Raw genomic sequence first — 27855 nt, 5'->3', positions numbered from 1 at the left:
CCAAGTTACAGTCCGGAGAGCCGGAACTGCTGCTTTTGTCGCACGCCGCGGCTCGTGTCGGGTGCGGGCGCTGCGGCGCGCAAGGCGAGGGTGAAAGGGAAGCAGAAGACCTTGATGGATCAGATACGGTGTGTTGCGGTAAGTGAAAAGAAGGTCGGAGGTTGGTGCCGACGACAAAAAAGCGCCGAAGGTAAATAGAGAGTGCAACACGAGGACTTCCCAGGAGGTCACCCATTCCAGTAATACTCTCGCCCAAGCACGCTTAACTTCGGAGTTCTGATGGGATCCGGTGCTTTAGTGCTGCTATGATCGCACACGTTACATGTTGCGCGAAAAAATGCTCTTATGCCTCACGCGGGAGCCGTGGGGGCCGCAACGCACGAACCGACTAGCCGTCATAGAAACGGCCCCGAAAAATGACTGAAACTAGCTTACACGGCATCCGAAACGGTCCCGAACCGACTTCGTCTGTTCGCCACGTCGTAGCCAGCGGAACGAGCTTTCCGTGGCCACAAAAATCGCCGAATTCCGACATCGGCGTGCCAAGTTACGGTCCGGCGAGCCGGAACTGCTGCTTTTGTCGCACGCCGCGGCTCGTGTCGGGTGTCGGCGCTGCGGCGCGCAAGGCGAGGGTGAAAGGGAAGCAGAAGACCTCGATGGATCAGATACGGTGTGTTGCGGTAAGTGAAAAGAACGTCGGAGGTTGGTGCCGACCACAAAAAAGCGTCGAAGGCAAAAAGAGAGTGCAACACGAGGACTTCCCAGGAGGTCACCCATCCCAGTACTACTCTCGCCCAAGCATGCTTAACTTCGAAGTTCTGATGGGATCCGGTTCTTTAGAACTGGTATGATCGCACCCGTTACATGTTGCGCGAAAAAATGCTCTTATGCCTCACGCGGGAGCCGTGGGGGCCGCAACGCACGAACCGACTAGCCGTCATAGAAACGACCCCGAAAAACGACCGAAACGCGCTTAAACGGCATCCGAAACGGTCCCGAACCGACTTTGTCTGTTCGCCACGTCGTAGCCAGCGGAACGAGCTTTCCGTGGCCACGAAAATCGCCGAATTCCGATATCGGCGTGCCAAGTTACGGTCCGGAGAGCCGGAACTGCTGCTTTTGTCGCACGCCGCGGCTCGTGTCGGGTGCCGGCGCTGCGGCGCGCAAGGCGAGGGTGAAAGGGAAGCAGAAGACCTCGATGGATCAGATACGGTGTGTTGCGGGAAGTGAAAAGAAGGTCGGAGGTTGGTGCCGACGACAAAAAAGCGCCGAAGGCAAAAAGAGAGTGCAACACGAGGACTTTCCAGGAGGTCACCCATCCCAGTACTACTCTCGCCCAAGCACGCTTAACTTCGGAGTTCTGATGGAATCCGGTGCTTTAGTGCTGGTATGATCGCACCCGTTACATGTTGCGCGAAAAAATGCTCTTATGCCTCACGCGGGAGACGTGGGGGCCGCAACGCACAAACCGACTAGCCGTCATAGAAACGCCCCGAAAAACGCCCGAAACGAGCTTAAACGGCATCTGAAACGGTCCCGAACCGACTTCGTCTGTTCGTCACGTCGTAGCCAGCGGAACGTGCTTTCCGTGGCCAGGAAAATCGCCGAATTTCGACATCGGCGTGCCAAGTTACGGTCCGGCGAGCCGGAACTGCTGCGTTTGTCGCACGCCGCGGCTCGTGTCGGGTGCCGGCGCTGCGGCGCGCAAGGCGAGGGTGAAAGGGAAGCAGAAGACCTCGATGGATCAGATACGGTGTGTTGCGGGAAGTGAAAAGAAGGTCGGAGGTTGGTGCCGACGACAAAAAAGCGCCGAAGGCAAAAAAAGAGTGCAACACGAGGACTTCCCAGGAGGTCACCCATCCCAGTACTACTCTCGCCCAAGCACGCTTAACTTCAGAGTTCTGATGGGATCCGGTGCTTTAGTGCTAGTGTGATCGCACCCGTTACATGTTGCGCGAAAAAATGCTCTTATGCCTCACGCGGGAGCCGTGGGGGCCGCAACGCACGAACCGACTAGCCGTCATAAAAACGGCCCCGAAAAACGCCCGAAATGAGCTTAAACGGCATCCGAAACGGTCCCGAACCGACTTCGTCTGTTCGTCACGTCGTAGCCAGCAGAACGTGCTTTCCGTGGGCAGGAAAATCGCCGAATTTCGACATCGGCGTGCCAAGTTACGGTCCGGCGAGCCGGAACTGCTGCGTTTGTCGCACGCCGCGGCTCGTGTCGGGTGCCGGCGCTGCGGCGCGCAAGGCGAGGGTGAAAGGGAAGCAGAAGACCTCGATGGATCAGATACGGTGTGTTGCGGGAAGTGAAAAGAAGGTCGGAGGTTGGTGCCGACGACAAAAAAGCGCCGAAGGCAAAAAGAGAGTGCAACACAAGGACTTCCCAGGAGGTCACCCATCCCAGTACTACTCTCGCTCAAGCACGCTTAACTTCAGAGTTCTGATGGGATCCGGTGCTTTAGTGCTGGTATGATCGCACCCGTTACATGTTGCGCGAAAAAATGCTCTTATGCCTCACGCGGGAGCCGTGGGGGCCGCAACGCACAAACCGACTAGTCATCATAGAAACGCCCGAAATGATCTTAAACGGCATCTAAAACGGTCCCGAACCGACTTCGTCTGTTCGTCACGTCGTAGCCAGCGGAACGAGCTTTCCGTGGCCAGGAAAATCGCCGAATTTCGACATCGGCGTGCCAAGTTACGGTCTGGCGAGCCGGAACTGCTGCGTTTGTCGCACGCCGCGGCTCGTGTCGGGTGCCGGCGCTGCGGCGCGCAAGGCGAGGGTGAAAGGGAAGCAGAAGACCTCGATGGATCAGATACGGTGTGTTGCGGGAAGTGAAAAGAAGGTCGGAGGTTGGTGCCGACGACAAAAAAGCGCCGAAGGCAAAAAGAGAGTGCAACACGAGGACTTCCCAGGAGGTCACCCATCCCAGTACTACTCTCGCCCAAGCACGCTTAACTTCAGAGTTCTAATGGGATCCGGTGCTTTAGTGCTAGTGTGATCGCACCCGTTACATGTTGCGCGAAAAAATGCTCTTATGCCTCACGCGGGAGCCGTGGGGGCCGCAACGCACGAACCGACTAGCCGTCATAAAAACGGCCCCGAAAAACGCCCGAAATGAGCTTAAACGGCATCCGAAACGGTCCCGAACCGACTTCGTCTGTTCGCCACGTCGTAGCCAGCGGAACGAGCTTTCCGTGGCCACGAAAATCGCCGAATTCCGACATCGGTGTGCCAAGTTACAGTCCGGAGAGCCGGAACTGCTGCTTTTGTCGCACGCCGCGGCTCGTGTCGGGTGCGGGCGCTGCGGCGCGCAAGGCGAGGGTGAAAGGGAAGCAGAAGACCTTGATGGATCAGATACGGTGTGTTGCGGTAAGTGAAAAGAAGGTCGGAGGTTGGTGCCGACGACAAAAAAGCGCCGAAGGTAAATAGAGAGTGCAACACGAGGACTTCCCAGGAGGTCACCCATTCCAGTACTACTCTCGCCCAAGCACGCTTAACTTCGGAGTTCTGATGGGATCCGGTGCTTTAGTGCTGCTATGATCGCACACGTTACATGTTGCGCGAAAAAATGCTCTTATGCCTCACGCGGGAGCCGTGGGGGCCGCAACGCACGAACCGACTAGCCGTCATAGAAACGGCCCCGAAAAACGACTGAAACTAGCTTAAACGGCATCCGAAACGGTCCCGAACCGACTTCGTCTGTTCGCCACGTCGTAGCCAGCGGAACGAGCTTTCCGTGGCCACGAAAATCGCCGAATTCCGACATCGGTGTGCCAAGTTACAGTCCGGAGAGCCGGAACTGCTGCTTTTGTCGCACGCCGCGGCTCGTGTCGGGTGCGGGCGCTGCGGCGCGCAAGGCGAGGGTGAAAGGGAAGCAGAAGACCTTGATGGATCAGATACGGTGTGTTGCGGTAAGTGAAAAGAAGGTCGGAGGTTGGTGCCGACGACAAAAAAGCGCCGAAGGTAAATAGAGAGTGCAACACGAGGACTTCCCAGGAGGTCACCCATTCCAGTAATACTCTCGCCCAAGCACGCTTAACTTCGGAGTTCTGATGGGATCCGGTGCTTTAGTGCTGGTATGATCGCACACGTTACATGTTGCGCGAAAAAATGCTCTTATGCCTCACGCGGGAGCCGTGGGGGCCGCAACGCACGAACCGACTAGCCGTCATAGAAACGGCCCCGAAAAATGACTGAAACTAGCTTACACGGCATCCGAAACGGTCCCGAACCGACTTCGTCTGTTCGCCACGTCGTAGCCAGCGGAACGAGCTTTCCGTGGCCACAAAAATCGCCGAATTCCGACATCGGCGTGCCAAGTTACGGTCCGGCGAGCCGGAACTGCTGCTTTTGTCGCACGCCGCGGCTCGTGTCGGGTGTCGGCGCTGCGGCGCGCAAGGCGAGGGTGAAAGGGAAGCAGAAGACCTCGATGGATCAGATACGGTGTGTTGCGGTAAGTGAAAAGAACGTCGGAGGTTGGTGCCGACCACAAAAAAGCGTCGAAGGCAAAAAGAGAGTGCAACACGAGGACTTCCCAGGAGGTCACCCATCCCAGTACTACTCTCGCCCAAGCATGCTTAACTTCGAAGTTCTGATGGGATCCGGTTCTTTAGAACTGGTATGATCGCACCCGTTACATGTTGCGCGAAAAAATGCTCTTATGCCTCACGCGGGAGCCGTGGGGGCCGCAACGCACGAACCGACTAGCCGTCATAGAAACGACCCCGAAAAACGACCGAAACGCGCTTAAACGGCATCCGAAACGGTCCCGAACCGACTTTGTCTGTTCGCCACGTCGTAGCCAGCGGAACGAGCTTTCCGTGGCCACGAAAATCGCCGAATTCCGACATCGGCGTGCCAAGTTACGGTCCGGAGAGCCGGAACTGCTGCTTTTGTCGCACGCCGCGGCTCGTGTCGGGTGCCGGCGCTGCGGCGCGCAAGGCGAGGGTGAAAGGGAAGCAGAAGACCTCGATGGATCAGATACGGTGTGTTGCGGGAAGTGAAAAGAAGGTCGGAGGTTGGTGCCGACGACAAAAAAGCGCCGAAGGCAAAAAGAGAGTGCAACACGAGGACTTCCCAGGAGGTCACCCATCCCAGTACTACTCTCGCCCAAGCACGCTTAACTTCGGAGTTCTGATGGAATCCGGTGCTTTAGTGCTGGTATGATCGCACCCGTTACATGTTGCGCGAAAAAATGCTCTTATGCCTCACGCGGGAGCCGTGGGGGCCGCAACGCACAAACCGACTAGCCGTCATAGAAACGCCCCGAAAAACGCCCGAAACGAGCTTAAACGGCATCTGAAACGGTCCCGAACCGACTTCGTCTGTTCGTCACGTCGTAGCCAGCGGAACGTGCTTTCCGTGGCCAGGAAAATCGCCGAATTTCGACATCGGCGTGCCAAGTTACGGTCCGGCGAGCCGGAACTGCTGCGTTTGTCGCACGCCGCGGCTCGTGTCGGGTGCCGGCGCTGCGGCGCGCAAGGCGAGGGTGAAAGGGAAGCAGAAGACCTCGATGGATCAGATACGGTGTGTTGCGGGAAGTGAAAAGAAGGTCGGAGGTTGGTGCCGACGACAAAAAAGCGCCGAAGGCAAAAAGAGAGTGCAACACAAGGACTTCCCAGGAGGTCACCCATCCCAGTACTACTCTTGCTCAAGCACGCTTAACTTCAGAGTTCTGATGGGATCCGGTGCTTTAGTGCTGGTATGATCGCACCCGTTACATGTTGCGCGAAAAAATGCTCTTATGCCTCACGCGGGAGCCGTGGGGGCCGCAACGCACAAACCGACTAGCCGTCATAGAAACGCCCGAAATGAGCTTAAACGGCATCTGAAACGGTCCCGAACCGACTTCGTCTTTTCGTCACGTCGTAGCCAGCGGAACGAGCTTTCCGTGGCCAGGAAAATCGCCGAATTTCGACATCGGCGTGCCAAGTTACGGTCCGGCGAGCCGGAACTGCTGCGTTTGTCGCACGCCGCGGCTCGTGTCGGGTGCCGGCGCTGCGGCGTGCAAGGCGAGGGTGAAAGGGAAGCAGAAGACCTCGATGGATCAGATACGGTGTGTTGCGGGAAGTGAAAAGAAGGTCGGAGGTTGGTGCCGACGACAAAAAAGCGCCGAAGGCAAAAAAAGAGTGCAACACGAGGACTTCCCAGGAGGTCACCCATCCCAGTACTACTCTCGCTCAAGCACGCTTAACTTCAGAGTTCTGATGGGATCCGGTGCTTTAGTGCTAGTGTGATCGCACCCGTTACATGTTGCGCGAAAAAATGCTCTTATGCCTCACGCGGGAGCCGTGGGGGCCGCAACGCACGAACCGACTAGCCGTCATAAAAACGGCCCCGAAAAACGCCCGAAATGAGCTTAAACGGCATCCGAAACGGTCCCGAACCGACTTCGTCTGTTCGTCACGTCGTAGCCAGCAGAACGTGCTTTCCGTGGGCAGGAAAATCGCCGAATTTCGACATCGGCGTGCCAAGTTACGGTCCGGCGAGCCGGAACTGCTGCGTTTGTCGCACGCCGCGGCTCGTGTCGGGTGCCGGCGCTGCGGCGCGCAAGGCGAGGGTGAAAGGGAAGCAGAAGACCTCGATGGATCAGATACGGTGTGTTGCGGGAAGTGAAAAGAAGGTCGGAGGTTGGTGCCGACGACAAAAAAGCGCCGAAGGCAAAAAGAGAGTGCAACACAAGGACTTCCCAGGAGGTCACCCATCCCAGTACTACTCTCGCTCAAGCACGCTTAACTTCAGAGTTCTGATGGGATCCGGTGCTTTAGTGCTGGTATGATCGCACCCGTTACATGTTGCGCGAAAAAATGCTCTTATGCCTCACGCGGGAGCCGTGGGGGCCGCAACGCACAAACCGACTAGTCATCATAGAAACGCCCGAAATGATCTTAAACGGCATCTAAAACGGTCCCGAACCGACTTCGTCTGTTCGTCACGTCGTAGCCAGCGGAACGAGCTTTCCGTGGCCAGGAAAATCGCCGAATTTCGACATCGGCGTGCCAAGTTACGGTCTGGCGAGCCGGAACTGCTGCGTTTGTCGCACGCCGCGGCTCGTGTCGGGTGCCGGCGCTGCGGCGCGCAAGGCGAGGGTGAAAGGGAAGCAGAAGACCTCGATGGATCAGATACGGTGTGTTGCGGGAAGTGAAAAGAAGGTCGGAGGTTGGTGCCGACGACAAAAAAGCGCCGAAGGCAAAAAGAGAGTGCAACACGAGGACTTCCCAGGAGGTCACCCATCCCAGTACTACTCTCGCCCAAGCACGCTTAACTTCAGAGTTCTAATGGGATCCGGTGCTTTAGTGCTAGTGTGATCGCACCCGTTACATGTTGCGCGAAAAAATGCTCTTATGCCTCACGCGGGAGCCGTGGGGGCCGCAACGCACGAACCGACTAGCCGTCATAAAAACGGCCCCGAAAAACGCCCGAAATGAGCTTAAACGGCATCCGAAACGGTCCCGAACCGACTTCGTCTGTTCGCCACGTCGTAGCCAGCGGAACGAGCTTTCCGTGGCCACGAAAATCGCCGAATTCCGACATCGGTGTGCCAAGTTACAGTCCGGAGAGCCGGAACTGCTGCTTTTGTCGCACGCCGCGGCTCGTGTCGGGTGCGGGCGCTGCGGCGCGCAAGGCGAGGGTGAAAGGGAAGCAGAAGACCTTGATGGATCAGATACGGTGTGTTGCGGTAAGTGAAAAGAAGGTCGGAGGTTGGTGCCGACGACAAAAAAGCGCCGAAGGCAAAAAGAGAGTGCAACACAAGGACTTCCCAGGAGGTCACCCATCCCAGTACTACTCTCGCTCAAGCACGCTTAACTTCAGAGTTCTGATGGGATCCGGTGCTTTAGTGCTGGTATGATCGCACCCGTTACATGTTGCGCGAAAAAATGCTCTTATGCCTCACGCGGGAGCCGTGGGGGCCGCAACGCACAAACCGACTAGTCATCATAGAAACGCCCGAAATGATCTTAAACGGCATCTAAAACGGTCCCGAACCGACTTCGTCTGTTCGTCACGTCGTAGCCAGCGGAACGAGCTTTCCGTGGCCAGGAAAATCGCCGAATTTCGACATCGGCGTGCCAAGTTACGGTCTGGCGAGCCGGAACTGCTGCGTTTGTCGCACGCCGCGGCTCGTGTCGGGTGCCGGCGCTGCGGCGCGCAAGGCGAGGGTGAAAGGGAAGCAGAAGACCTCGATGGATCAGATACGGTGTGTTGCGGGAAGTGAAAAGAAGGTCGGAGGTTGGTGCCGACGACAAAAAAGCGCCGAAGGCAAAAAGAGAGTGCAACACGAGGACTTCCCAGGAGGTCACCCATCCCAGTACTACTCTCGCCCAAGCACGCTTAACTTCAGAGTTCTAATGGGATCCGGTGCTTTAGTGCTAGTGTGATCGCACCCGTTACATGTTGCGCGAAAAAATGCTCTTATGCCTCACGCGGGAGCCGTGGGGGCCGCAACGCACGAACCGACTAGCCGTCATAAAAACGGCCCCGAAAAACGCCCGAAATGAGCTTAAACGGCATCCGAAACGGTCCCGAACCGACTTCGTCTGTTCGCCACGTCGTAGCCAGCGGAACGAGCTTTCCGTGGCCACGAAAATCGCCGAATTCCGACATCGGTGTGCCAAGTTACAGTCCGGAGAGCCGGAACTGCTGCTTTTGTCGCACGCCGCGGCTCGTGTCGGGTGCGGGCGCTGCGGCGCGCAAGGCGAGGGTGAAAGGGAAGCAGAAGACCTTGATGGATCAGATACGGTGTGTTGCGGTAAGTGAAAAGAAGGTCGGAGGTTGGTGCCGACGACAAAAAAGCGCCGAAAGTAAATAGAGAGTGCAACACGAGGACTTCCCAGGAGGTCACCCATTCCAGTACTACTCTCGCCCAAGCACGCTTAACTTCGGAGTTCTGATGGGATCCGGTGCTTTAGTGCTGCTATGATCGCACACGTTACATGTTGCGCGAAAAAATGCTCTTATGCCTCACGCGGGAGCCGTGGGGGCCGCAACGCACGAACCGACTAGCCGTCATAGAAACGGCCCCGAAAAACGACTGAAACTAGCTTAAACGGCATCCGAAACGGTCCCGAACCGACTTCGTCTGTTCGCCACGTCGTAGCCAGCGGAACGAGCTTTCCGTGGCCACGAAAATCGCCGAATTCCGACATCGGTGTGCCAAGTTACAGTCCGGAGAGCCGGAACTGCTGCTTTTGTCGCACGCCGCGGCTCGTGTCGGGTGCGGGCGCTGCGGCGCGCAAGGCGAGGGTGAAAGGGAAGCAGAAGACCTTGATGGATCAGATACGGTGTGTTGCGGTAAGTGAAAAGAAGGTCGGAGGTTGGTGCCGACGACAAAAAAGCGCCGAAGGTAAATAGAGAGTGCAACACGAGGACTTCCCAGGAGGTCACCCATTCCAGTAATACTCTCGCCCAAGCACGCTTAACTTCGGAGTTCTGATGGGATCCGGTGCTTTAGTGCTGGTATGATCGCACACGTTACATGTTGCGCGAAAAAATGCTCTTATGCCTCACGCGGGAGCCGTGGGGGCCGCAACGCACGAACCGACTAGCCGTCATAGAAACGGCCCCGAAAAATGACTGAAACTAGCTTACACGGCATCCGAAACGGTCCCGAACCGACTTCGTCTGTTCGCCACGTCGTAGCCAGCGGAACGAGCTTTCCGTGGCCACAAAAATCGCCGAATTCCGACATCGGCGTGCCAAGTTACGGTCCGGCGAGCCGGAACTGCTGCTTTTGTCGCACGCCGCGGCTCGTGTCGGGTGTCGGCGCTGCGGCGCGCAAGGCGAGGGTGAAAGGGAAGCAGAAGACCTCGATGGATCAGATACGGTGTGTTGCGGTAAGTGAAAAGAACGTCGGAGGTTGGTGCCGACCACAAAAAAGCGTCGAAGGCAAAAAGAGAGTGCAACACGAGGACTTCCCAGGAGGTCACCCATCCCAGTACTACTCTCGCCCAAGCATGCTTAACTTCGAAGTTCTGATGGGATCCGGTTCTTTAGAACTGGTATGATCGCACCCGTTACATGTTGCGCGAAAAAATGCTCTTATGCCTCACGCGGGAGCCGTGGGGGCCGCAACGCACGAACCGACTAGCCGTCATAGAAACGACCCCGAAAAACGACCGAAACGCGCTTAAACGGCATCCGAAACGGTCCCGAACCGACTTTGTCTGTTCGCCACGTCGTAGCCAGCGGAACGAGCTTTCCGTGGCCACGAAAATCGCCGAATTCCGACATCGGCGTGCCAAGTTACGGTCCGGAGAGCCGGAACTGCTGCTTTTGTCGCACGCCGCGGCTCGTGTCGGGTGCCGGCGCTGCGGCGCGCAAGGCGAGGGTGAAAGGGAAGCAGAAGACCTCGATGGATCAGATACGGTGTGTTGCGGGAAGTGAAAAGAAGGTCGGAGGTTGGTGCCGACGACAAAAAAGCGCCGAAGGCAAAAAGAGAGTGCAACACGAGGACTTCCCAGGAGGTCACCCATCCCAGTACTACTCTCGCCCAAGCACGCTTAACTTCGGAGTTCTGATGGAATCCGGTGCTTTAGTGCTGGTATGATCGCACCCGTTACATGTTGCGCGAAAAAATGCTCTTATGCCTCACGCGGGAGCCGTGGGGGCCGCAACGCACAAACCGACTAGCCGTCATAGAAACGCCCCGAAAAACGCCCGAAACGAGCTTAAACGGCATCTGAAACGGTCCCGAACCGACTTCGTCTGTTCGTCACGTCGTAGCCAGCGGAACGTGCTTTCCGTGGCCAGGAAAATCGCCGAATTTCGACATCGGCGTGCCAAGTTACGGTCCGGCGAGCCGGAACTGCTGCGTTTGTCGCACGCCGCGGCTCGTGTCGGGTGCCGGCGCTGCGGCGCGCAAGGCGAGGGTGAAAGGGAAGCAGAAGACCTCGATGGATCAGATACGGTGTGTTGCGGGAAGTGAAAAGAAGGTCGGAGGTTGGTGCCGACGACAAAAAAGCGCCGAAGGCAAAAAGAGAGTGCAACACAAGGACTTCCCAGGAGGTCACCCATCCCAGTACTACTCTTGCTCAAGCACGCTTAACTTCAGAGTTCTGATGGGATCCGGTGCTTTAGTGCTGGTATGATCGCACCCGTTACATGTTGCGCGAAAAAATGCTCTTATGCCTCACGCGGGAGCCGTGGGGGCCGCAACGCACAAACCGACTAGCCGTCATAGAAACGCCCGAAATGAGCTTAAACGGCATCTGAAACGGTCCCGAACCGACTTCGTCTTTTCGTCACGTCGTAGCCAGCGGAACGAGCTTTCCGTGGCCAGGAAAATCGCCGAATTTCGACATCGGCGTGCCAAGTTACGGTCCGGCGAGCCGGAACTGCTGCGTTTGTCGCACGCCGCGGCTCGTGTCGGGTGCCGGCGCTGCGGCGTGCAAGGCGAGGGTGAAAGGGAAGCAGAAGACCTCGATGGATCAGATACGGTGTGTTGCGGGAAGTGAAAAGAAGGTCGGAGGTTGGTGCCGACGACAAAAAAGCGCCGAAGGCAAAAAAAGAGTGCAACACGAGGACTTCCCAGGAGGTCACCCATCCCAGTACTACTCTCGCTCAAGCACGCTTAACTTCAGAGTTCTGATGGGATCCGGTGCTTTAGTGCTAGTGTGATCGCACCCGTTACATGTTGCGCGAAAAAATGCTCTTATGCCTCACGCGGGAGCCGTGGGGGCCGCAACGCACGAACCGACTAGCCGTCATAAAAACGGCCCCGAAAAACGCCCGAAATGAGCTTAAACGGCATCCGAAACGGTCCCGAACCGACTTCGTCTGTTCGTCACGTCGTAGCCAGCAGAACGTGCTTTCCGTGGGCAGGAAAATCGCCGAATTTCGACATCGGCGTGCCAAGTTACGGTCCGGCGAGCCGGAACTGCTGCGTTTGTCGCACGCCGCGGCTCGTGTCGGGTGCCGGCGCTGCGGCGCGCAAGGCGAGGGTGAAAGGGAAGCAGAAGACCTCGATGGATCAGATACGGTGTGTTGCGGGAAGTGAAAAGAAGGTCGGAGGTTGGTGCCGACGACAAAAAAGCGCCGAAGGCAAAAAGAGAGTGCAACACAAGGACTTCCCAGGAGGTCACCCATCCCAGTACTACTCTCGCTCAAGCACGCTTAACTTCAGAGTTCTGATGGGATCCGGTGCTTTAGTGCTGGTATGATCGCACCCGTTACATGTTGCGCGAAAAAATGCTCTTATGCCTCACGCGGGAGCCGTGGGGGCCGCAACGCACAAACCGACTAGTCATCATAGAAACGCCCGAAATGATCTTAAACGGCATCTAAAACGGTCCCGAACCGACTTCGTCTGTTCGTCACGTCGTAGCCAGCGGAACGAGCTTTCCGTGGCCAGGAAAATCGCCGAATTTCGACATCGGCGTGCCAAGTTACGGTCTGGCGAGCCGGAACTGCTGCGTTTGTCGCACGCCGCGGCTCGTGTCGGGTGCCGGCGCTGCGGCGCGCAAGGCGAGGGTGAAAGGGAAGCAGAAGACCTCGATGGATCAGATACGGTGTGTTGCGGGAAGTGAAAAGAAGGTCGGAGGTTGGTGCCGACGACAAAAAAGCGCCGAAGGCAAAAAGAGAGTGCAACACGAGGACTTCCCAGGAGGTCACCCATCCCAGTACTACTCTCGCCCAAGCACGCTTAACTTCAGAGTTCTAATGGGATCCGGTGCTTTAGTGCTAGTGTGATCGCACCCGTTACATGTTGCGCGAAAAAATGCTCTTATGCCTCACGCGGGAGCCGTGGGGGCCGCAACGCACGAACCGACTAGCCGTCATAAAAACGGCCCCGAAAAACGCCCGAAATGAGCTTAAACGGCATCCGAAACGGTCCCGAACCGACTTCGTCTGTTCGCCACGTCGTAGCCAGCGGAACGAGCTTTCCGTGGCCACGAAAATCGCCGAATTCCGACATCGGTGTGCCAAGTTACAGTCCGGAGAGCCGGAACTGCTGCTTTTGTCGCACGCCGCGGCTCGTGTCGGGTGCGGGCGCTGCGGCGCGCAAGGCGAGGGTGAAAGGGAAGCAGAAGACCTTGATGGATCAGATACAGTGTGTTGCGGTAAGTGAAAAGAAGGTCGGAGGTTGGTGCCGACGACAAAAAAGCGCCGAAGGTAAATAGAGAGTGCAACACGAGGACTTCCCAGGAGGTCACCCATTCCAGTACTACTCTCGCCCAAGCACGCTTAACTTCGGAGTTCTGATGGGATCCGGTGCTTTAGTGCTGCTATGATCGCACACGTTACATGTTGCGCGAAAAAATGCTCTTATGCCTCACGCGGGAGCCGTGGGGGCCGCAACGCACGAACCGACTAGCCGTCATAGAAACGGCCCCGAAAAACGACTGAAACTAGCTTAAACGGCATCCGAAACGGTCCCGAACCGACTTCGTCTGTTCGCCACGTCGTAGCCAGCGGAACGAGCTTTCCGTGGCCACGAAAATCGCCGAATTCCGACATCGGTGTGCCAAGTTACAGTCCGGAGAGCCGGAACTGCTGCTTTTGTCGCACGCCGCGGCTCGTGTCGGGTGCGGGCGCTGCGGCGCGCAAGGCGAGGGTGAAAGGGAAGCAGAAGACCTTGATGGATCAGATACGGTGTGTTGCGGTAAGTGAAAAGAAGGTCGGAGGTTGGTGCCGACGACAAAAAAGCGCCGAAGGTAAATAGAGAGTGCAACACGAGGACTTCCCAGGAGGTCACCCATTCCAGTAATACTCTCGCCCAAGCACGCTTAACTTCGGAGTTCTGATGGGATCCGGTGCTTTAGTGCTGGTATGATCGCACACGTTACATGTTGCGCGAAAAAATGCTCTTATGCCTCACGCGGGAGCCGTGGGGGCCGCAACGCACGAACCGACTAGCCGTCATAGAAACGGCCCCGAAAAATGACTGAAACTAGCTTACGCGGCATCCGAAACGGTCCCGAACCGACTTCGTCTGTTCGCCACGTCGTAGCCAGCGGAACGAGCTTTCCGTGGCCACAAAAATCGCCGAATTCCGACATCGGCGTGCCAAGTTACGGTCCGGCGAGCCGGAACTGCTGCTTTTGTCGCACGCCGCGGCTCGTGTCGGGTGTCGGCGCTGCGGCGCGCAAGGCGAGGGTGAAAGGGAAGCAGAAGACCTCGATGGATCAGATACGGTGTGTTGCGGTAAGTGAAAAGAACGTCGGAGGTTGGTGCCGACCACAAAAAAGCGTCGAAGGCAAAAAGAGAGTGCAACACGAGGACTTCCCAGGAGGTCACCCATCCCAGTACTACTCTCGCCCAAGCATGCTTAACTTCGAAGTTCTGATGGGATCCGGTTCTTTAGAACTGGTATGATCGCACCCGTTACATGTTGCGCGAAAAAATGCTCTTATGCCTCACGCGGGAGCCGTGGGGGCCGCAACGCACGAACCGACTAGCCGTCATAGAAACGACCCCGAAAAACGACCGAAACGCGCTTAAACGGCATCCGAAACGGTCCCGAACCGACTTTGTCTGTTCGCCACGTCGTAGCCAGCGGAACGAGCTTTCCGTGGCCACGAAAATCGCCGAATTCCGACATCGGCGTGCCAAGTTACGGTCCGGAGAGCCGGAACTGCTGCTTTTGTCGCACGCCGCGGCTCGTGTCGGGTGCCGGCGCTGCGGCGCGCAAGGCGAGGGTGAAAGGGAAGCAGAAGACCTCGATGGATCAGATACGGTGTGTTGCGGGAAGTGAAAAGAAGGTCGGAGGTTGGTGCCGACGACAAAAAAGCGCCGAAGGCAAAAAGAGAGTGCAACACGAGGACTTCCCAGGAGGTCACCCATCCCAGTACTACTCTCGCCCAAGCACGCTTAACTTCGGAGTTCTGATGGAATCCGGTGCTTTAGTGCTGGTATGATCGCACCCATTACATGTTGCGCGAAAAAATGCTCTTATGCCTCACGCGGGAGCCGTGGGGGCCGCAACGCACAAACCGACTAGCCGTCATAGAAACGCCCCGAAAAACGCCCGAAACGAGCTTAAACGGCATCTGAAACGGTCCCGAACCGACTTCGTCTGTTCGTCACGTCGTAGCCAGCGGAACGTGCTTTCCGTGGCCAGGAAAATCGCCGAATTTCGACATCGGCGTGCCAAGTTACGGTCCGGCGAGCCGGAACTGCTGCGTTTGTCGCACGCCGCGGCTCGTGTCGGGTGCCGGCGCTGCGGCGCGCAAGGCGAGGGTGAAAGGGAAGCAGAAGACCTCGATGGATCAGATACGGTGTGTTGCGGGAAGTGAAAAGAAGGTCGGAGGTTGGTGCCGACGACAAAAAAGCGCCGAAGGCAAAAAGAGAGTGCAACACAAGGACTTCCCAGGAGGTCACCCATCCCAGTACTACTCTTGCTCAAGCACGCTTAACTTCAGAGTTCTGATGGGATCCGGTGCTTTAGTGCTGGTATGATCGCACCCGTTACATGTTGCGCGAAAAAATGCTCTTATGCCTCACGCGGGAGCCGTGGGGGCCGCAACGCACAAACCGACTAGCCGTCATAGAAACGCCCGAAATGAGCTTAAACGGCATCTGAAACGGTCCCGAACCGACTTCGTCTTTTCGTCACGTCGTAGCCAGCGGAACGAGCTTTCCGTGGCCAGGAAAATCGCCGAATTTCGACATCGGCGTGCCAAGTTACGGTCCGGCGAGCCGGAACTGCTGCGTTTGTCGCACGCCGCGGCTCGTGTCGGGTGCCGGCGCTGCGGCGTGCAAGGCGAGGGTGAAAGGGAAGCAGAAGACCTCGATGGATCAGATACGGTGTGTTGCGGGAAGTGAAAAGAAGGTCGGAGGTTGGTGCCGACGACAAAAAAGCGCCGAAGGCAAAAAAAGAGTGCAACACGAGGACTTCCCAGGAGGTCACCCATCCCAGTACTACTCTCGCTCAAGCACGCTTAACTTCAGAGTTCTGATGGGATCCGGTGCTTTAGTGCTAGTGTGATCGCACCCGTTACATGTTGCGCGAAAAAATGCTCTTATGCCTCACGCGGGAGCCGTGGGGGCCGCAACGCACGAACCGACTAGCCGTCATAAAAACGGCCCCGAAAAACGCCCGAAATGAGCTTAAACGGCATCCGAAACGGTCCCGAACCGACTTCGTCTGTTCGTCACGTCGTAGCCAGCAGAACGTGCTTTCCGTGGGCAGGAAAATCGCCGAATTTCGACATCGGCGTGCCAAGTTACGGTCCGGCGAGCCGGAACTGCTGCGTTTGTCGCACGCCGCGGCTCGTGTCGGGTGCCGGCGCTGCGGCGCGCAAGGCGAGGGTGAAAGGGAAGCAGAAGACCTCGATGGATCAGATACGGTGTGTTGCGGGAAGTGAAAAGAAGGTCGGAGGTTGGTGCCGACGACAAAAAAGCGCCGAAGGCAAAAAGAGAGTGCAACACAAGGACTTCCCAGGAGGTCACCCATCCCAGTACTACTCTCGCTCAAGCACGCTTAACTTCAGAGTTCTGATGGGATCCGGTGCTTTAGTGCTGGTACGATCGCACCCGTTACATGTTGCGCGAAAAAATGCTCTTATGCCTCACGCGGGAGCCGTGGGGGCCGCAACGCACAAACCGACTAGTCATCATAGAAACGCCCGAAATGATCTTAAACGGCATCTAAAACGGTCCCGAACCGACTTCGTCTGTTCGTCACGTCGTAGCCAGCGGAACGAGCTTTCCGTGGCCAGGAAAATCGCCGAATTTCGACATCGGCGTGCCAAGTTACGGTCTGGCGAGCCGGAACTGCTGCGTTTGTCGCACGCCGCGGCTCGTGTCGGGTGCCGGCGCTGCGGCGCGCAAGGCGAGGGTGAAAGGGAAGCAGAAGACCTCGATGGATCAGATACGGTGTGTTGCGGGAAGTGAAAAGAAGGTCGGAGGTTGGTGCCGACGACAAAAAAGCGCCGAAGGCAAAAAGAGAGTGCAACACGAGGACTTCCCAGGAGGTCACCCATCCCAGTACTACTCTCGCCCAAGCACGCTTAACTTCAGAGTTCTAATGGGATCCGGTGCTTTAGTGCTAGTGTGATCGCACCCGTTACATGTTGCGCGAAAAAATGCTCTTATGCCTCACGCGGGAGCCGTGGGGGCCGCAACGCACGAACCGACTAGCCGTCATAAAAACGGCCCCGAAAAACGCCCGAAATGAGCTTAAACGGCATCCGAAACGGTCCCGAACCGACTTCGTCTGTTCGCCACGTCGTAGCCAGCGGAACGAGCTTTCCGTGGCCACGAAAATCGCCGAATTCCGACATCGGTGTGCCAAGTTACAGTCCGGAGAGCCGGAACTGCTGCTTTTGTCGCACGCCGCGGCTCGTGTCGGGTGCGGGCGCTGCGGCGCGCAAGGCGAGGGTGAAAGGGAAGCAGAAGACCTTGATGGATCAGATACGGTGTGTTGCGGTAAGTGAAAAGAAGGTCGGAGGTTGGTGCCGACGACAAAAAAGCGCCGAAGGTAAATAGAGAGTGCAACACGAGGACTTCCCAGGAGGTCACCCATTCCAGTACTACTCTCGCCCAAGCACGCTTAACTTCGGAGTTCTGATGGGATCCGGTGCTTTAGTGCTGCTATGATCGCACACGTTACATGTTGCGCGAAAAAATGCTCTTATGCCTCACGCGGGAGCCGTGGGGGCCGCAACGCACGAACCGACTAGCCGTCATAGAAACGGCCCCGAAAAACGACTGAAACTAGCTTAAACGGCATCCGAAACGGTCCCGAACCGACTTCGTCTGTTCGCCACGTCGTAGCCAGCGGAACGAGCTTTCCGTGGCCACGAAAATCGCCGAATTCCGACATCGGTGTGCCAAGTTACAGTCCGGAGAGCCGGAACTGCTGCTTTTGTCGCACGCCGCGGCTCGTGTCGGGTGCGGGCGCTGCGGCGCGCAAGGCGAGGGTGAAAGGGAAGCAGAAGACCTTGATGGATCAGATACGGTGTGTTGCGGTAAGTGAAAAGAAGGTCGGAGGTTGGTGCCGACGACAAAAAAGCGCCGAAGGTAAATAGAGAGTGCAACACGAGGACTTCCCAGGAGGTCACCCATTCCAGTAATACTCTCGCCCAAGCACGCTTAACTTCGGAGTTCTGATGGGATCCGGTGCTTTAGTGCTGGTATGATCGCACACGTTACATGTTGCGCGAAAAAATGCTCTTATGCCTCACGCGGGAGCCGTGGGGGCCGCAACGCACGAACCGACTAGCCGTCATAGAAACGGCCCCGAAAAATGACTGAAACTAGCTTACGCGGCATCCGAAACGGTCCCGAACCGACTTCGTCTGTTCGCCACGTCGTAGCCAGCGGAACGAGCTTTCCGTGGCCACAAAAATCGCCGAATTCCGACATCGGCGTGCCAAGTTACGGTCCGGCGAGCCGGAACTGCTGCTTTTGTCGCACGCCGCGGCTCGTGTCGGGTGTCGGCGCTGCGGCGCGCAAGGCGAGGGTGAAAGGGAAGCAGAAGACCTCGATGGATCAGATACGGTGTGTTGCGGTAAGTGAAAAGAACGTCGGAGGTTGGTGCCGACCACAAAAAAGCGTCGAAGGCAAAAAGAGAGTGCAACACGAGGACTTCCCAGGAGGTCACCCATCCCAGTACTACTCTCGCCCAAGCATGCTTAACTTCGAAGTTCTGATGGGATCCGGTTCTTTAGAACTGGTATGATCGCACCCGTTACATGTTGCGCGAAAAAATGCTCTTATGCCTCACGCGGGAGCCGTGGGGGCCGCAACGCACGAACCGACTAGCCGTCATAGAAACGACCCCGAAAAACGACCGAAACGCGCTTAAACGGCATCCGAAACGGTCCCGAACCGACTTTGTCTGTTCGCCACGTCGTAGCCAGCGGAACGAGCTTTCCGTGGCCACGAAAATCGCCGAATTCCGACATCGGCGTGCCAAGTTACGGTCCGGAGAGCCGGAACTGCTGCTTTTGTCGCACGCCGCGGCTCGTGTCGGGTGCCGGCGCTGCGGCGCGCAAGGCGAGGGTGAAAGGGAAGCAGAAGACCTCGATGGATCAGATACGGTGTGTTGCGGGAAGTGAAAAGAAGGTCGGAGGTTGGTGCCGACGACAAAAAAGCGCCGAAGGCAAAAAGAGAGTGCAACACGAGGACTTCCCAGGAGGTCACCCATCCCAGTACTACTCTCGCCCAAGCACGCTTAACTTCGGAGTTCTGATGGAATCCGGTGCTTTAGTGCTGGTATGATCGCACCCATTACATGTTGCGCGAAAAAATGCTCTTATGCCTCACGCGGGAGCCGTGGGGGCCGCAACGCACAAACCGACTAGCCGTCATAGAAACGCCCCGAAAAACGCCCGAAACGAGCTTAAACGGCATCTGAAACGGTCCCGAACCGACTTCGTCTGTTCGTCACGTCGTAGCCAGCGGAACGTGCTTTCCGTGGCCAGGAAAATCGCCGAATTTCGACATCGGCGTGCCAAGTTACGGTCCGGCGAGCCGGAACTGCTGCGTTTGTCGCACGCCGCGGCTCGTGTCGGGTGCCGGCGCTGCGGCGCGCAAGGCGAGGGTGAAAGGGAAGCAGAAGACCTCGATGGATCAGATACGGTGTGTTGCGGGAAGTGAAAAGAAGGTCGGAGGTTGGTGCCGACGACAAAAAAGCGCCGAAGGCAAAAAGAGAGTGCAACACAAGGACTTCCCAGGTGGTCACCCATCCCAGTACTACTCTTGCTCAAGCACGCTTAACTTCAGAGTTCTGATGGGATCCGGTGCTTTAGTGCTGGTATGATCGCACCCGTTACATGTTGCGCGAAAAAATGCTCTTATGCCTCACGCGGGAGCCGTGGGGGCCGCAACGCACAAACCGACTAGCCGTCATAGAAACGCCCGAAATGAGCTTAAACGGCATCTGAAACGGTCCCGAACCGACTTCGTCTTTTCGTCACGTCGTAGCCAGCGGAACGAGCTTTCCGTGGCCAGGAAAATCGCCGAATTTCGACATCGGCGTGCCAAGTTACGGTCCGGCGAGCCGGAACTGCTGCGTTTGTCGCACGCCGCGGCTCGTGTCGGGTGCCGGCGCTGCGGCGTGCAAGGCGAGGGTGAAAGGGAAGCAGAAGACCTCGATGGATCAGATACGGTGTGTTGCGGGAAGTGAAAAGAAGGTCGGAGGTTGGTGCCGACGACAAAAAAGCGCCGAAGGCAAAAAAAGAGTGCAACACGAGGACTTCCCAGGAGGTCACCCATCCCAGTACTACTCTCGCTCAAGCACGCTTAACTTCAGAGTTCTGATGGGATCCGGTGCTTTAGTGCTAGTGTGATCGCACCCGTTACATGTTGCGCGAAAAAATGCTCTTATGCCTCACGCGGGAGCCGTGGGGGCCGCAACGCACGAACCGACTAGCCGTCATAAAAACGGCCCCGAAAAACGCCCGAAATGAGCTTAAACGGCATCCGAAACGGTCCCGAACCGACTTCGTCTGTTCGTCACGTCGTAGCCAGCAGAACGTGCTTTCCGTGGGCAGGAAAATCGCCGAATTTCGACATCGGCGTGCCAAGTTACGGTCCGGCGAGCCGGAACTGCTGCGTTTGTCGCACGCCGCGGCTCGTGTCGGGTGCCGGCGCTGCGGCGCGCAAGGCGAGGGTGAAAGGGAAGCAGAAGACCTCGATGGATCAGATACGGTGTGTTGCGGGAAGTGAAAAGAAGGTCGGAGGTTGGTGCCGACGACAAAAAAGCGCCGAAGGCAAAAAGAGAGTGCAACACAAGGACTTCCCAGGAGGTCACCCATCCCAGTACTACTCTCGCTCAAGCACGCTTAACTTCAGAGTTCTGATGGGATCCGGTGCTTTAGTGCTGGTATGATCGCACCCGTTACATGTTGCGCGAAAAAATGCTCTTATGCCTCACGCGGGAGCCGTGGGGGCCGCAACGCACAAACCGACTAGTCATCATAGAAACGCCCGAAATGATCTTAAACGGCATCTAAAACGGTCCCGAACCGACTTCGTCTGTTCGTCACGTCGTAGCCAGCGGAACGAGCTTTCCGTGGCCAGGAAAATCGCCGAATTTCGACATCGGCGTGCCAAGTTACGGTCTGGCGAGCCGGAACTGCTGCGTTTGTCGCACGCCGCGGCTCGTGTCGGGTGCCGGCGCTGCGGCGCGCAAGGCGAGGGTGAAAGGGAAGCAGAAGACCTCGATGGATCAGATACGGTGTGTTGCGGGAAGTGAAAAGAAGGTCGGAGGTTGGTGCCGACGACAAAAAAGCGCCGAAGGCAAAAAGAGAGTGCAACACGAGGACTTCCCAGGAGGTCACCCATCCCAGTACTACTCTCGCCCAAGCACGCTTAACTTCAGAGTTCTAATGGGATCCGGTGCTTTAGTGCTAGTGTGATCGCACCCGTTACATGTTGCGCGAAAAAATGCTCTTATGCCTCACGCGGGAGCCGTGGGGGCCGCAACGCACGAACCGACTAGCCGTCATAAAAACGGCCCCGAAAAACGCCCGAAATGAGCTTAAACGGCATCCGAAACGGTCCCGAACCGACTTCGTCTGTTCGCCACGTCGTAGCCAGCGGAACGAGCTTTCCGTGGCCACGAAAATCGCCGAATTCCGACATCGGTGTGCCAAGTTACAGTCCGGAGAGCCGGAACTGCTGCTTTTGTCGCACGCCGCGGCTCGTGTCGGGTGCGGGCGCTGCGGCGCGCAAGGCGAGGGTGAAAGGGAAGCAGAAGACCTTGATGGATCAGATACGGTGTGTTGCGGTAAGTGAAAAGAAGGTCGGAGGTTGGTGCCGACGACAAAAAAGCGCCGAAGGTAAATAGAGAGTGCAACACGAGGACTTCCCAGGAGGTCACCCATTCCAGTACTACTCTCGCCCAAGCACGCTTAACTTCGGAGTTCTGATGGGATCCGGTGCTTTAGTGCTGCTATGATCGCACACGTTACATGTTGCGCGAAAAAATGCTCTTATGCCTCACGCGGGAGCCGTGGGGGCCGCAACGCACGAACCGACTAGCCGTCATAGAAACGGCCCCGAAAAACGACTGAAACTAGCTTAAACGGCATCCGAAACGGTCCCGAACCGACTTCGTCTGTTCGCCACGTCGTAGCCAGCGGAACGAGCTTTCCGTGGCCACGAAAATCGCCGAATTCCGACATCGGTGTGCCAAGTTACAGTCCGGAGAGCCGGAACTGCTGCTTTTGTCGCACGCCGCGGCTCGTGTCGGGTGCGGGCGCTGCGGCGCGCAAGGCGAGGGTGAAAGGGAAGCAGAAGACCTTGATGGATCAGATACGGTGTGTTGCGGTAAGTGAAAAGAAGGTCGGAGGTTGGTGCCGACGACAAAAAAGCGCCGAAGGTAAATAGAGAGTGCAACACGAGGACTTCCCAGGAGGTCACCCATTCCAGTAATACTCTCGCCCAAGCACGCTTAACTTCGGAGTTCTGATGGGATCCGGTGCTTTAGTGCTGGTATGATCGCACACGTTACATGTTGCGCGAAAAAATGCTCTTATGCCTCACGCGGGAGCCGTGGGGGCCGCAACGCACGAACCGACTAGCCGTCATAGAAACGGCCCCGAAAAATGACTGAAACTAGCTTACGCGGCATCCGAAACGGTCCCGAACCGACTTCGTCTGTTCGCCACGTCGTAGCCAGCGGAACGAGCTTTCCGTGGCCACAAAAATCGCCGAATTCCGACATCGGCGTGCCAAGTTACGGTCCGGCGAGCCGGAACTGCTGCTTTTGTCGCACGCCGCGGCTCGTGTCGGGTGTCGGCGCTGCGGCGCGCAAGGCGAGGGTGAAAGGGAAGCAGAAGACCTCGATGGATCAGATACGGTGTGTTGCGGTAAGTGAAAAGAACGTCGGAGGTTGGTGCCGACCACAAAAAAGCGTCGAAGGCAAAAAGAGAGTGCAACACGAGGACTTCCCAGGAGGTCACCCATCCCAGTACTACTCTCGCCCAAGCATGCTTAACTTCGAAGTTCTGATGGGATCCGGTTCTTTAGAACTGGTATGATCGCACCCGTTACATGTTGCGCGAAAAAATGCTCTTATGCCTCACGCGGGAGCCGTGGGGGCCGCAACGCACGAACCGACTAGCCGTCATAGAAACGACCCCGAAAAACGACCGAAACGCGCTTAAACGGCATCCGAAACGGTCCCGAACCGACTTTGTCTGTTCGCCACGTCGTAGCCAGCGGAACGAGCTTTCCGTGGCCACGAAAATCGCCGAATTCCGACATCGGCGTGCCAAGTTACGGTCCGGAGAGCCGGAACTGCTGCTTTTGTCGCACGCCGCGGCTCGTGTCGGGTGCCGGCGCTGCGGCGCGCAAGGCGAGGGTGAAAGGGAAGCAGAAGACCTCGATGGATCAGATACGGTGTGTTGCGGGAAGTGAAAAGAAGGTCGGAGGTTGGTGCCGACGACAAAAAAGCGCCGAAGGCAAAAAGAGAGTGCAACACGAGGACTTCCCAGGAGGTCACCCATCCCAGTACTACTCTCGCCCAAGCACGCTTAACTTCGGAGTTCTGATGGAATCCGGTGCTTTAGTGCTGGTATGATCGCACCCATTACATGTTGCGCGAAAAAATGCTCTTATGCCTCACGCGGGAGCCGTGGGGGCCGCAACGCACAAACCGACTAGCCGTCATAGAAACGCCCCGAAAAACGCCCGAAACGAGCTTAAACGGCATCTGAAACGGTCCCGAACCGACTTCGTCTGTTCGTCACGTCGTAGCCAGCGGAACGTGCTTTCCGTGGCCAGGAAAATCGCCGAATTTCGACATCGGCGTGCCAAGTTACGGTCCGGCGAGCCGGAACTGCTGCGTTTGTCGCACGCCGCGGCTCGTGTCGGGTGCCGGCGCTGCGGCGCGCAAGGCGAGGGTGAAAGGGAAGCAGAAGACCTCGATGGATCAGATACGGTGTGTTGCGGGAAGTGAAAAGAAGGTCGGAGGTTGGTGCCGACGACAAAAAAGCGCCGAAGGCAAAAAGAGAGTGCAACACAAGGACTTCCCAGGTGGTCACCCATCCCAGTACTACTCTTGCTCAAGCACGCTTAACTTCAGAGTTCTGATGGGATCCGGTGCTTTAGTGCTGGTATGATCGCACCCGTTACATGTTGCGCGAAAAAATGCTCTTATGCCTCACGCGGGAGCCGTGGGGGCCGCAACGCACAAACCGACTAGCCGTCATAGAAACGCCCGAAATGAGCTTAAACGGCATCTGAAACGGTCCCGAACCGACTTCGTCTTTTCGTCACGTCGTAGCCAGCGGAACGAGCTTTCCGTGGCCAGGAAAATCGCCGAATTTCGACATCGGCGTGCCAAGTTACGGTCCGGCGAGCCGGAACTGCTGCGTTTGTCGCACGCCGCGGCTCGTGTCGGGTGCCGGCGCTGCGGCGTGCAAGGCGAGGGTGAAAGGGAAGCAGAAGACCTCGATGGATCAGATACGGTGTGTTGCGGGAAGTGAAAAGAAGGTCGGAGGTTGGTGCCGACGACAAAAAAGCGCCGAAGGCAAAAAAAGAGTGCAACACGAGGACTTCCCAGGAGGTCACCCATCCCAGTACTACTCTCGCTCAAGCACGCTTAACTTCAGAGTTCTGATGGGATCCGGTGCTTTAGTGCTAGTGTGATCGCACCCGTTACATGTTGCGCGAAAAAATGCTCTTATGCCTCACGCGGGAGCCGTGGGGGCCGCAACGCACGAACCGACTAGCCGTCATAAAAACGGCCCCGAAAAACGCCCGAAATGAGCTTAAACGGCATCCGAAACGGTCCCGAACCGACTTCGTCTGTTCGTCACGTCGTAGCCAGCAGAACGTGCTTTCCGTGGGCAGGAAAATCGCCGAATTTCGACATCGGCGTGCCAAGTTACGGTCCGGCGAGCCGGAACTGCTGCGTTTGTCGCACGCCGCGGCTCGTGTCGGGTGCCGGCGCTGCGGCGCGCAAGGCGAGGGTGAAAGGGAAGCAGAAGACCTCGATGGATCAGATACGGTGTGTTGCGGGAAGTGAAAAGAAGGTCGGAGGTTGGTGCCGACGACAAAAAAGCGCCGAAGGCAAAAAGAGAGTGCAACACAAGGACTTCCCAGGAGGTCACCCATCCCAGTACTACTCTCGCTCAAGCACGCTTAACTTCAGAGTTCTGATGGGATCCGGTGCTTTAGTGCTGGTATGATCGCACCCGTTACATGTTGCGCGAAAAAATGCTCTTATGCCTCACGCGGGAGCCGTGGGGGCCGCAACGCACAAACCGACTAGTCATCATAGAAACGCCCGAAATGATCTTAAACGGCATCTAAAACGGTCCCGAACCGACTTCGTCTGTTCGTCACGTCGTAGCCAGCGGAACGAGCTTTCCGTGGCCAGGAAAATCGCCGAATTTCGACATCGGCGTGCCAAGTTACGGTCTGGCGAGCCGGAACTGCTGCGTTTGTCGCACGCCGCGGCTCGTGTCGGGTGCCGGCGCTGCGGCGCGCAAGGCGAGGGTGAAAGGGAAGCAGAAGACCTCGATGGATCAGATACGGTGTGTTGCGGGAAGTGAAAAGAAGGTCGGAGGTTGGTGCCGACGACAAAAAAGCGCCGAAGGCAAAAAGAGAGTGCAACACGAGGACTTCCCAGGAGGTCACCCATCCCAGTACTACTCTCGCCCAAGCACGCTTAACTTCAGAGTTCTAATGGGATCCGGTGCTTTAGTGCTAGTGTGATCGCACCCGTTACATGTTGCGCGAAAAAATGCTCTTATGCCTCACGCGGGAGCCGTGGGGGCCGCAACGCACGAACCGACTAGCCGTCATAAAAACGGCCCCGAAAAACGCCCGAAATGAGCTTAAACGGCATCCGAAACGGTCCCGAACCGACTTCGTCTGTTCGCCACGTCGTAGCCAGCGGAACGAGCTTTCCGTGGCCACGAAAATCGCCGAATTCCGACATCGGTGTGCCAAGTTACAGTCCGGAGAGCCGGAACTGCTGCTTTTGTCGCACGCCGCGGCTCGTGTCGGGTGCGGGCGCTGCGGCGCGCAAGGCGAGGGTGAAAGGGAAGCAGAAGACCTTGATGGATCAGATACGGTGTGTTGCGGTAAGTGAAAAGAAGGTCGGAGGTTGGTGCCGACGACAAAAAAGCGCCGAAGGTAAATAGAGAGTGCAACACGAGGACTTCCCAGGAGGTCACCCATTCCAGTACTACTCTCGCCCAAGCACGCTTAACTTCGGAGTTCTGATGGGATCCGGTGCTTTAGTGCTGCTATGATCGCACACGTTACATGTTGCGCGAAAAAATGCTCTTATGCCTCACGCGGGAGCCGTGGGGGCCGCAACGCACGAACCGACTAGCCGTCATAGAAACGGCCCCGAAAAACGACTGAAACTAGCTTAAACGGCATCCGAAACGGTCCCGAACCGACTTCGTCTGTTCGCCACGTCGTAGCCAGCGGAACGAGCTTTCCGTGGCCACGAAAATCGCCGAATTCCGACATCGGTGTGCCAAGTTACAGTCCGGAGAGCCGGAACTGCTGCTTTTGTCGCACGCCGCGGCTCGTGTCGGGTGCGGGCGCTGCGGCGCGCAAGGCGAGGGTGAAAGGGAAGCAGAAGACCTTGATGGATCAGATACGGTGTGTTGCGGTAAGTGAAAAGAAGGTCGGAGGTTGGTGCCGACGACAAAAAAGCGCCGAAGGTAAATAGAGAGTGCAACACGAGGACTTCCCAGGAGGTCACCCATTCCAGTAATACTCTCGCCCAAGCACGCTTAACTTCGGAGTTCTGATGGGATCCGGTGCTTTAGTGCTGGTATGATCGCACACGTTACATGTTGCGCGAAAAAATGCTCTTATGCCTCACGCGGGAGCCGTGGGGGCCGCAACGCACGAACCGACTAGCCGTCATAGAAACGGCCCCGAAAAATGACTGAAACTAGCTTACACGGCATCCGAAACGGTCCCGAACCGACTTCGTCTGTTCGCCACGTCGTAGCCAGCGGAACGAGCTTTCCGTGGCCACAAAAATCGCCGAATTCCGACATCGGCGTGCCAAGTTACGGTCCGGCGAGCCGGAACTGCTGCTTTTGTCGCACGCCGCGGCTCGTGTCGGGTGTCGGCGCTGCGGCGCGCAAGGCGAGGGTGAAAGGGAAGCAGAAGACCTCGATGGATCAGATACGGTGTGTTGCGGTAAGTGAAAAGAACGTCGGAGGTTGGTGCCGACCACAAAAAAGCGTCGAAGGCAAAAAGAGAGTGCAACACGAGGACTTCCCAGGAGGTCACCCATCCCAGTACTACTCTCGCCCAAGCATGCTTAACTTCGAAGTTCTGATGGGATCCGGTTCTTTAGAACTGGTATGATCGCACCCGTTACATGTTGCGCGAAAAAATGCTCTTATGCCTCACGCGGGAGCCGTGGGGGCCGCAACGCACGAACCGACTAGCCGTCATAGAAACGACCCCGAAAAACGACCGAAACGCGCTTAAACGGCATCCGAAACGGTCCCGAACCGACTTTGTCTGTTCGCCACGTCGTAGCCAGCGGAACGAGCTTTCCGTGGCCACGAAAATCGCCGAATTCCGACATCGGCGTGCCAAGTTACGGTCCGGAGAGCCGGAACTGCTGCTTTTGTCGCACGCCGCGGCTCGTGTCGGGTGCCGGCGCTGCGGCGCGCAAGGCGAGGGTGAAAGGGAAGCAGAAGACCTCGATGGATCAGATACGGTGTGTTGCGGGAAGTGAAAAGAAGGTCGGAGGTTGGTGCCGACGACAAAAAAGCGCCGAAGGCAAAAAGAGAGTGCAACACGAGGACTTCCCAGGAGGTCACCCATCCCAGTACTACTCTCGCCCAAGCACGCTTAACTTCGGAGTTCTGATGGAATCCGGTGCTTTAGTGCTGGTATGATCGCACCCGTTACATGTTGCGCGAAAAAATGCTCTTATGCCTCACGCGGGAGCCGTGGGGGCCGCA

The 27855-nt window shown here is 57.2% G+C and overlaps 45 non-coding genes and 7 pseudogenes across 45 annotated transcripts; all 52 read right to left on the bottom strand.

The window, feature by feature from the left end:
* Positions 1 to 198: 198 nt before the first annotated feature.
* LOC149850468 (5S ribosomal RNA) lies at positions 199 to 317 on the bottom strand. The gene has a single exon (XR_016426034.1). It is a non-coding gene; the product is annotated as a 5S ribosomal RNA (ribosomal RNA).
* A 423-nt stretch (positions 318 to 740) lies between these two features.
* On the bottom strand, positions 741 to 859 carry LOC149850467 (5S ribosomal RNA; annotated as a pseudogene).
* Positions 860 to 1282: 423 nt separating this feature from the next.
* On the bottom strand, positions 1283 to 1401 carry LOC149850466 (5S ribosomal RNA). The gene has a single exon (XR_016433986.1). It is a non-coding gene; the product is annotated as a 5S ribosomal RNA (ribosomal RNA).
* A 422-nt stretch (positions 1402 to 1823) lies between these two features.
* On the bottom strand, positions 1824 to 1942 carry LOC149850465 (5S ribosomal RNA). Its single transcript, XR_016435069.1, has one exon. It is a non-coding gene; the product is annotated as a 5S ribosomal RNA (ribosomal RNA).
* Positions 1943 to 2365: 423 nt separating this feature from the next.
* On the bottom strand, positions 2366 to 2484 carry LOC149850464 (5S ribosomal RNA). The gene has a single exon (XR_016437457.1). It is a non-coding gene; the product is annotated as a 5S ribosomal RNA (ribosomal RNA).
* Positions 2485 to 2894: 410 nt separating this feature from the next.
* Positions 2895 to 3013, bottom strand: LOC149850463 (5S ribosomal RNA). The gene has a single exon (XR_016425707.1). It is a non-coding gene; the product is annotated as a 5S ribosomal RNA (ribosomal RNA).
* A 423-nt stretch (positions 3014 to 3436) lies between these two features.
* LOC149850462 (5S ribosomal RNA) lies at positions 3437 to 3555 on the bottom strand. The gene has a single exon (XR_016433777.1). It is a non-coding gene; the product is annotated as a 5S ribosomal RNA (ribosomal RNA).
* Positions 3556 to 3978: 423 nt separating this feature from the next.
* On the bottom strand, positions 3979 to 4097 carry LOC149850461 (5S ribosomal RNA). Its single transcript, XR_016434117.1, has one exon. It is a non-coding gene; the product is annotated as a 5S ribosomal RNA (ribosomal RNA).
* A 423-nt stretch (positions 4098 to 4520) lies between these two features.
* Positions 4521 to 4639, bottom strand: LOC149850460 (5S ribosomal RNA; annotated as a pseudogene).
* A 423-nt stretch (positions 4640 to 5062) lies between these two features.
* On the bottom strand, positions 5063 to 5181 carry LOC149850459 (5S ribosomal RNA). The gene has a single exon (XR_016427053.1). It is a non-coding gene; the product is annotated as a 5S ribosomal RNA (ribosomal RNA).
* Positions 5182 to 5603: 422 nt separating this feature from the next.
* On the bottom strand, positions 5604 to 5722 carry LOC149850458 (5S ribosomal RNA). The gene has a single exon (XR_016434411.1). It is a non-coding gene; the product is annotated as a 5S ribosomal RNA (ribosomal RNA).
* Positions 5723 to 6132: 410 nt separating this feature from the next.
* LOC149850457 (5S ribosomal RNA) lies at positions 6133 to 6251 on the bottom strand. The gene has a single exon (XR_016426188.1). It is a non-coding gene; the product is annotated as a 5S ribosomal RNA (ribosomal RNA).
* A 423-nt stretch (positions 6252 to 6674) lies between these two features.
* On the bottom strand, positions 6675 to 6793 carry LOC149850456 (5S ribosomal RNA). The gene has a single exon (XR_016437446.1). It is a non-coding gene; the product is annotated as a 5S ribosomal RNA (ribosomal RNA).
* Positions 6794 to 7203: 410 nt separating this feature from the next.
* Positions 7204 to 7322, bottom strand: LOC149850455 (5S ribosomal RNA). Its single transcript, XR_016425702.1, has one exon. It is a non-coding gene; the product is annotated as a 5S ribosomal RNA (ribosomal RNA).
* A 423-nt stretch (positions 7323 to 7745) lies between these two features.
* On the bottom strand, positions 7746 to 7864 carry LOC149850454 (5S ribosomal RNA). Its single transcript, XR_016437435.1, has one exon. It is a non-coding gene; the product is annotated as a 5S ribosomal RNA (ribosomal RNA).
* Positions 7865 to 8274: 410 nt separating this feature from the next.
* On the bottom strand, positions 8275 to 8393 carry LOC149850453 (5S ribosomal RNA). Its single transcript, XR_016425699.1, has one exon. It is a non-coding gene; the product is annotated as a 5S ribosomal RNA (ribosomal RNA).
* Positions 8394 to 8816: 423 nt separating this feature from the next.
* Positions 8817 to 8935, bottom strand: LOC149850452 (5S ribosomal RNA). The gene has a single exon (XR_016433776.1). It is a non-coding gene; the product is annotated as a 5S ribosomal RNA (ribosomal RNA).
* Positions 8936 to 9358: 423 nt separating this feature from the next.
* LOC149850451 (5S ribosomal RNA) lies at positions 9359 to 9477 on the bottom strand. Its single transcript, XR_016434115.1, has one exon. It is a non-coding gene; the product is annotated as a 5S ribosomal RNA (ribosomal RNA).
* Positions 9478 to 9900: 423 nt separating this feature from the next.
* On the bottom strand, positions 9901 to 10019 carry LOC149850450 (5S ribosomal RNA; annotated as a pseudogene).
* Positions 10020 to 10442: 423 nt separating this feature from the next.
* Positions 10443 to 10561, bottom strand: LOC149850449 (5S ribosomal RNA). Its single transcript, XR_016427052.1, has one exon. It is a non-coding gene; the product is annotated as a 5S ribosomal RNA (ribosomal RNA).
* Positions 10562 to 10983: 422 nt separating this feature from the next.
* On the bottom strand, positions 10984 to 11102 carry LOC149850448 (5S ribosomal RNA). Its single transcript, XR_016434410.1, has one exon. It is a non-coding gene; the product is annotated as a 5S ribosomal RNA (ribosomal RNA).
* Positions 11103 to 11512: 410 nt separating this feature from the next.
* LOC149850447 (5S ribosomal RNA) lies at positions 11513 to 11631 on the bottom strand. Its single transcript, XR_016426184.1, has one exon. It is a non-coding gene; the product is annotated as a 5S ribosomal RNA (ribosomal RNA).
* Positions 11632 to 12054: 423 nt separating this feature from the next.
* LOC149850446 (5S ribosomal RNA) lies at positions 12055 to 12173 on the bottom strand. Its single transcript, XR_016437424.1, has one exon. It is a non-coding gene; the product is annotated as a 5S ribosomal RNA (ribosomal RNA).
* Positions 12174 to 12583: 410 nt separating this feature from the next.
* LOC149850445 (5S ribosomal RNA) lies at positions 12584 to 12702 on the bottom strand. The gene has a single exon (XR_016425698.1). It is a non-coding gene; the product is annotated as a 5S ribosomal RNA (ribosomal RNA).
* Positions 12703 to 13125: 423 nt separating this feature from the next.
* Positions 13126 to 13244, bottom strand: LOC149850444 (5S ribosomal RNA). The gene has a single exon (XR_016433773.1). It is a non-coding gene; the product is annotated as a 5S ribosomal RNA (ribosomal RNA).
* A 423-nt stretch (positions 13245 to 13667) lies between these two features.
* On the bottom strand, positions 13668 to 13786 carry LOC149850443 (5S ribosomal RNA). The gene has a single exon (XR_016434114.1). It is a non-coding gene; the product is annotated as a 5S ribosomal RNA (ribosomal RNA).
* Positions 13787 to 14209: 423 nt separating this feature from the next.
* On the bottom strand, positions 14210 to 14328 carry LOC149850442 (5S ribosomal RNA; annotated as a pseudogene).
* Positions 14329 to 14751: 423 nt separating this feature from the next.
* Positions 14752 to 14870, bottom strand: LOC149850441 (5S ribosomal RNA). Its single transcript, XR_016427051.1, has one exon. It is a non-coding gene; the product is annotated as a 5S ribosomal RNA (ribosomal RNA).
* A 422-nt stretch (positions 14871 to 15292) lies between these two features.
* Positions 15293 to 15411, bottom strand: LOC149850440 (5S ribosomal RNA). The gene has a single exon (XR_016434408.1). It is a non-coding gene; the product is annotated as a 5S ribosomal RNA (ribosomal RNA).
* Positions 15412 to 15821: 410 nt separating this feature from the next.
* On the bottom strand, positions 15822 to 15940 carry LOC149850439 (5S ribosomal RNA). Its single transcript, XR_016426183.1, has one exon. It is a non-coding gene; the product is annotated as a 5S ribosomal RNA (ribosomal RNA).
* A 423-nt stretch (positions 15941 to 16363) lies between these two features.
* LOC149850438 (5S ribosomal RNA) lies at positions 16364 to 16482 on the bottom strand. Its single transcript, XR_016426158.1, has one exon. It is a non-coding gene; the product is annotated as a 5S ribosomal RNA (ribosomal RNA).
* A 410-nt stretch (positions 16483 to 16892) lies between these two features.
* Positions 16893 to 17011, bottom strand: LOC149850437 (5S ribosomal RNA). The gene has a single exon (XR_016425696.1). It is a non-coding gene; the product is annotated as a 5S ribosomal RNA (ribosomal RNA).
* Positions 17012 to 17434: 423 nt separating this feature from the next.
* On the bottom strand, positions 17435 to 17553 carry LOC149850436 (5S ribosomal RNA). The gene has a single exon (XR_016433772.1). It is a non-coding gene; the product is annotated as a 5S ribosomal RNA (ribosomal RNA).
* A 423-nt stretch (positions 17554 to 17976) lies between these two features.
* On the bottom strand, positions 17977 to 18095 carry LOC149850435 (5S ribosomal RNA). Its single transcript, XR_016434113.1, has one exon. It is a non-coding gene; the product is annotated as a 5S ribosomal RNA (ribosomal RNA).
* A 423-nt stretch (positions 18096 to 18518) lies between these two features.
* LOC149850434 (5S ribosomal RNA) lies at positions 18519 to 18637 on the bottom strand (annotated as a pseudogene).
* A 423-nt stretch (positions 18638 to 19060) lies between these two features.
* On the bottom strand, positions 19061 to 19179 carry LOC149850433 (5S ribosomal RNA). The gene has a single exon (XR_016427047.1). It is a non-coding gene; the product is annotated as a 5S ribosomal RNA (ribosomal RNA).
* Positions 19180 to 19601: 422 nt separating this feature from the next.
* Positions 19602 to 19720, bottom strand: LOC149850432 (5S ribosomal RNA). Its single transcript, XR_016434299.1, has one exon. It is a non-coding gene; the product is annotated as a 5S ribosomal RNA (ribosomal RNA).
* A 410-nt stretch (positions 19721 to 20130) lies between these two features.
* LOC149850431 (5S ribosomal RNA) lies at positions 20131 to 20249 on the bottom strand. The gene has a single exon (XR_016426182.1). It is a non-coding gene; the product is annotated as a 5S ribosomal RNA (ribosomal RNA).
* Positions 20250 to 20672: 423 nt separating this feature from the next.
* Positions 20673 to 20791, bottom strand: LOC149850430 (5S ribosomal RNA). Its single transcript, XR_016437413.1, has one exon. It is a non-coding gene; the product is annotated as a 5S ribosomal RNA (ribosomal RNA).
* Positions 20792 to 21201: 410 nt separating this feature from the next.
* On the bottom strand, positions 21202 to 21320 carry LOC149850429 (5S ribosomal RNA). Its single transcript, XR_016425688.1, has one exon. It is a non-coding gene; the product is annotated as a 5S ribosomal RNA (ribosomal RNA).
* A 423-nt stretch (positions 21321 to 21743) lies between these two features.
* LOC149850428 (5S ribosomal RNA) lies at positions 21744 to 21862 on the bottom strand. Its single transcript, XR_016433771.1, has one exon. It is a non-coding gene; the product is annotated as a 5S ribosomal RNA (ribosomal RNA).
* A 423-nt stretch (positions 21863 to 22285) lies between these two features.
* On the bottom strand, positions 22286 to 22404 carry LOC149850427 (5S ribosomal RNA). Its single transcript, XR_016434111.1, has one exon. It is a non-coding gene; the product is annotated as a 5S ribosomal RNA (ribosomal RNA).
* A 423-nt stretch (positions 22405 to 22827) lies between these two features.
* On the bottom strand, positions 22828 to 22946 carry LOC149850426 (5S ribosomal RNA; annotated as a pseudogene).
* A 423-nt stretch (positions 22947 to 23369) lies between these two features.
* On the bottom strand, positions 23370 to 23488 carry LOC149850425 (5S ribosomal RNA). Its single transcript, XR_016427046.1, has one exon. It is a non-coding gene; the product is annotated as a 5S ribosomal RNA (ribosomal RNA).
* Positions 23489 to 23910: 422 nt separating this feature from the next.
* On the bottom strand, positions 23911 to 24029 carry LOC149850424 (5S ribosomal RNA). The gene has a single exon (XR_016434298.1). It is a non-coding gene; the product is annotated as a 5S ribosomal RNA (ribosomal RNA).
* A 410-nt stretch (positions 24030 to 24439) lies between these two features.
* On the bottom strand, positions 24440 to 24558 carry LOC149850423 (5S ribosomal RNA). The gene has a single exon (XR_016426178.1). It is a non-coding gene; the product is annotated as a 5S ribosomal RNA (ribosomal RNA).
* A 423-nt stretch (positions 24559 to 24981) lies between these two features.
* On the bottom strand, positions 24982 to 25100 carry LOC149850422 (5S ribosomal RNA). Its single transcript, XR_016437402.1, has one exon. It is a non-coding gene; the product is annotated as a 5S ribosomal RNA (ribosomal RNA).
* A 410-nt stretch (positions 25101 to 25510) lies between these two features.
* On the bottom strand, positions 25511 to 25629 carry LOC149850421 (5S ribosomal RNA). Its single transcript, XR_016425677.1, has one exon. It is a non-coding gene; the product is annotated as a 5S ribosomal RNA (ribosomal RNA).
* A 423-nt stretch (positions 25630 to 26052) lies between these two features.
* Positions 26053 to 26171, bottom strand: LOC149850420 (5S ribosomal RNA). Its single transcript, XR_016433768.1, has one exon. It is a non-coding gene; the product is annotated as a 5S ribosomal RNA (ribosomal RNA).
* Positions 26172 to 26594: 423 nt separating this feature from the next.
* Positions 26595 to 26713, bottom strand: LOC149850419 (5S ribosomal RNA). The gene has a single exon (XR_016434110.1). It is a non-coding gene; the product is annotated as a 5S ribosomal RNA (ribosomal RNA).
* Positions 26714 to 27136: 423 nt separating this feature from the next.
* Positions 27137 to 27255, bottom strand: LOC149850418 (5S ribosomal RNA; annotated as a pseudogene).
* A 423-nt stretch (positions 27256 to 27678) lies between these two features.
* Positions 27679 to 27797, bottom strand: LOC149850417 (5S ribosomal RNA). The gene has a single exon (XR_016427045.1). It is a non-coding gene; the product is annotated as a 5S ribosomal RNA (ribosomal RNA).
* Positions 27798 to 27855: the final 58 nt, after the last annotated feature.

This window comes from Nuphar pumila, chromosome 1 (genome assembly GCF_984573655.1).
Source record: "Nuphar pumila chromosome 1, dmNupPumi1.hap1.1, whole genome shotgun sequence".
NCBI classification, from domain to species: domain Eukaryota; kingdom Viridiplantae; phylum Streptophyta; class Magnoliopsida; order Nymphaeales; family Nymphaeaceae; genus Nuphar; species Nuphar pumila.
Note: the sequence above shows the minus strand (reverse complement) of the source record. Positions and strands in the feature narration are given on the sequence as shown.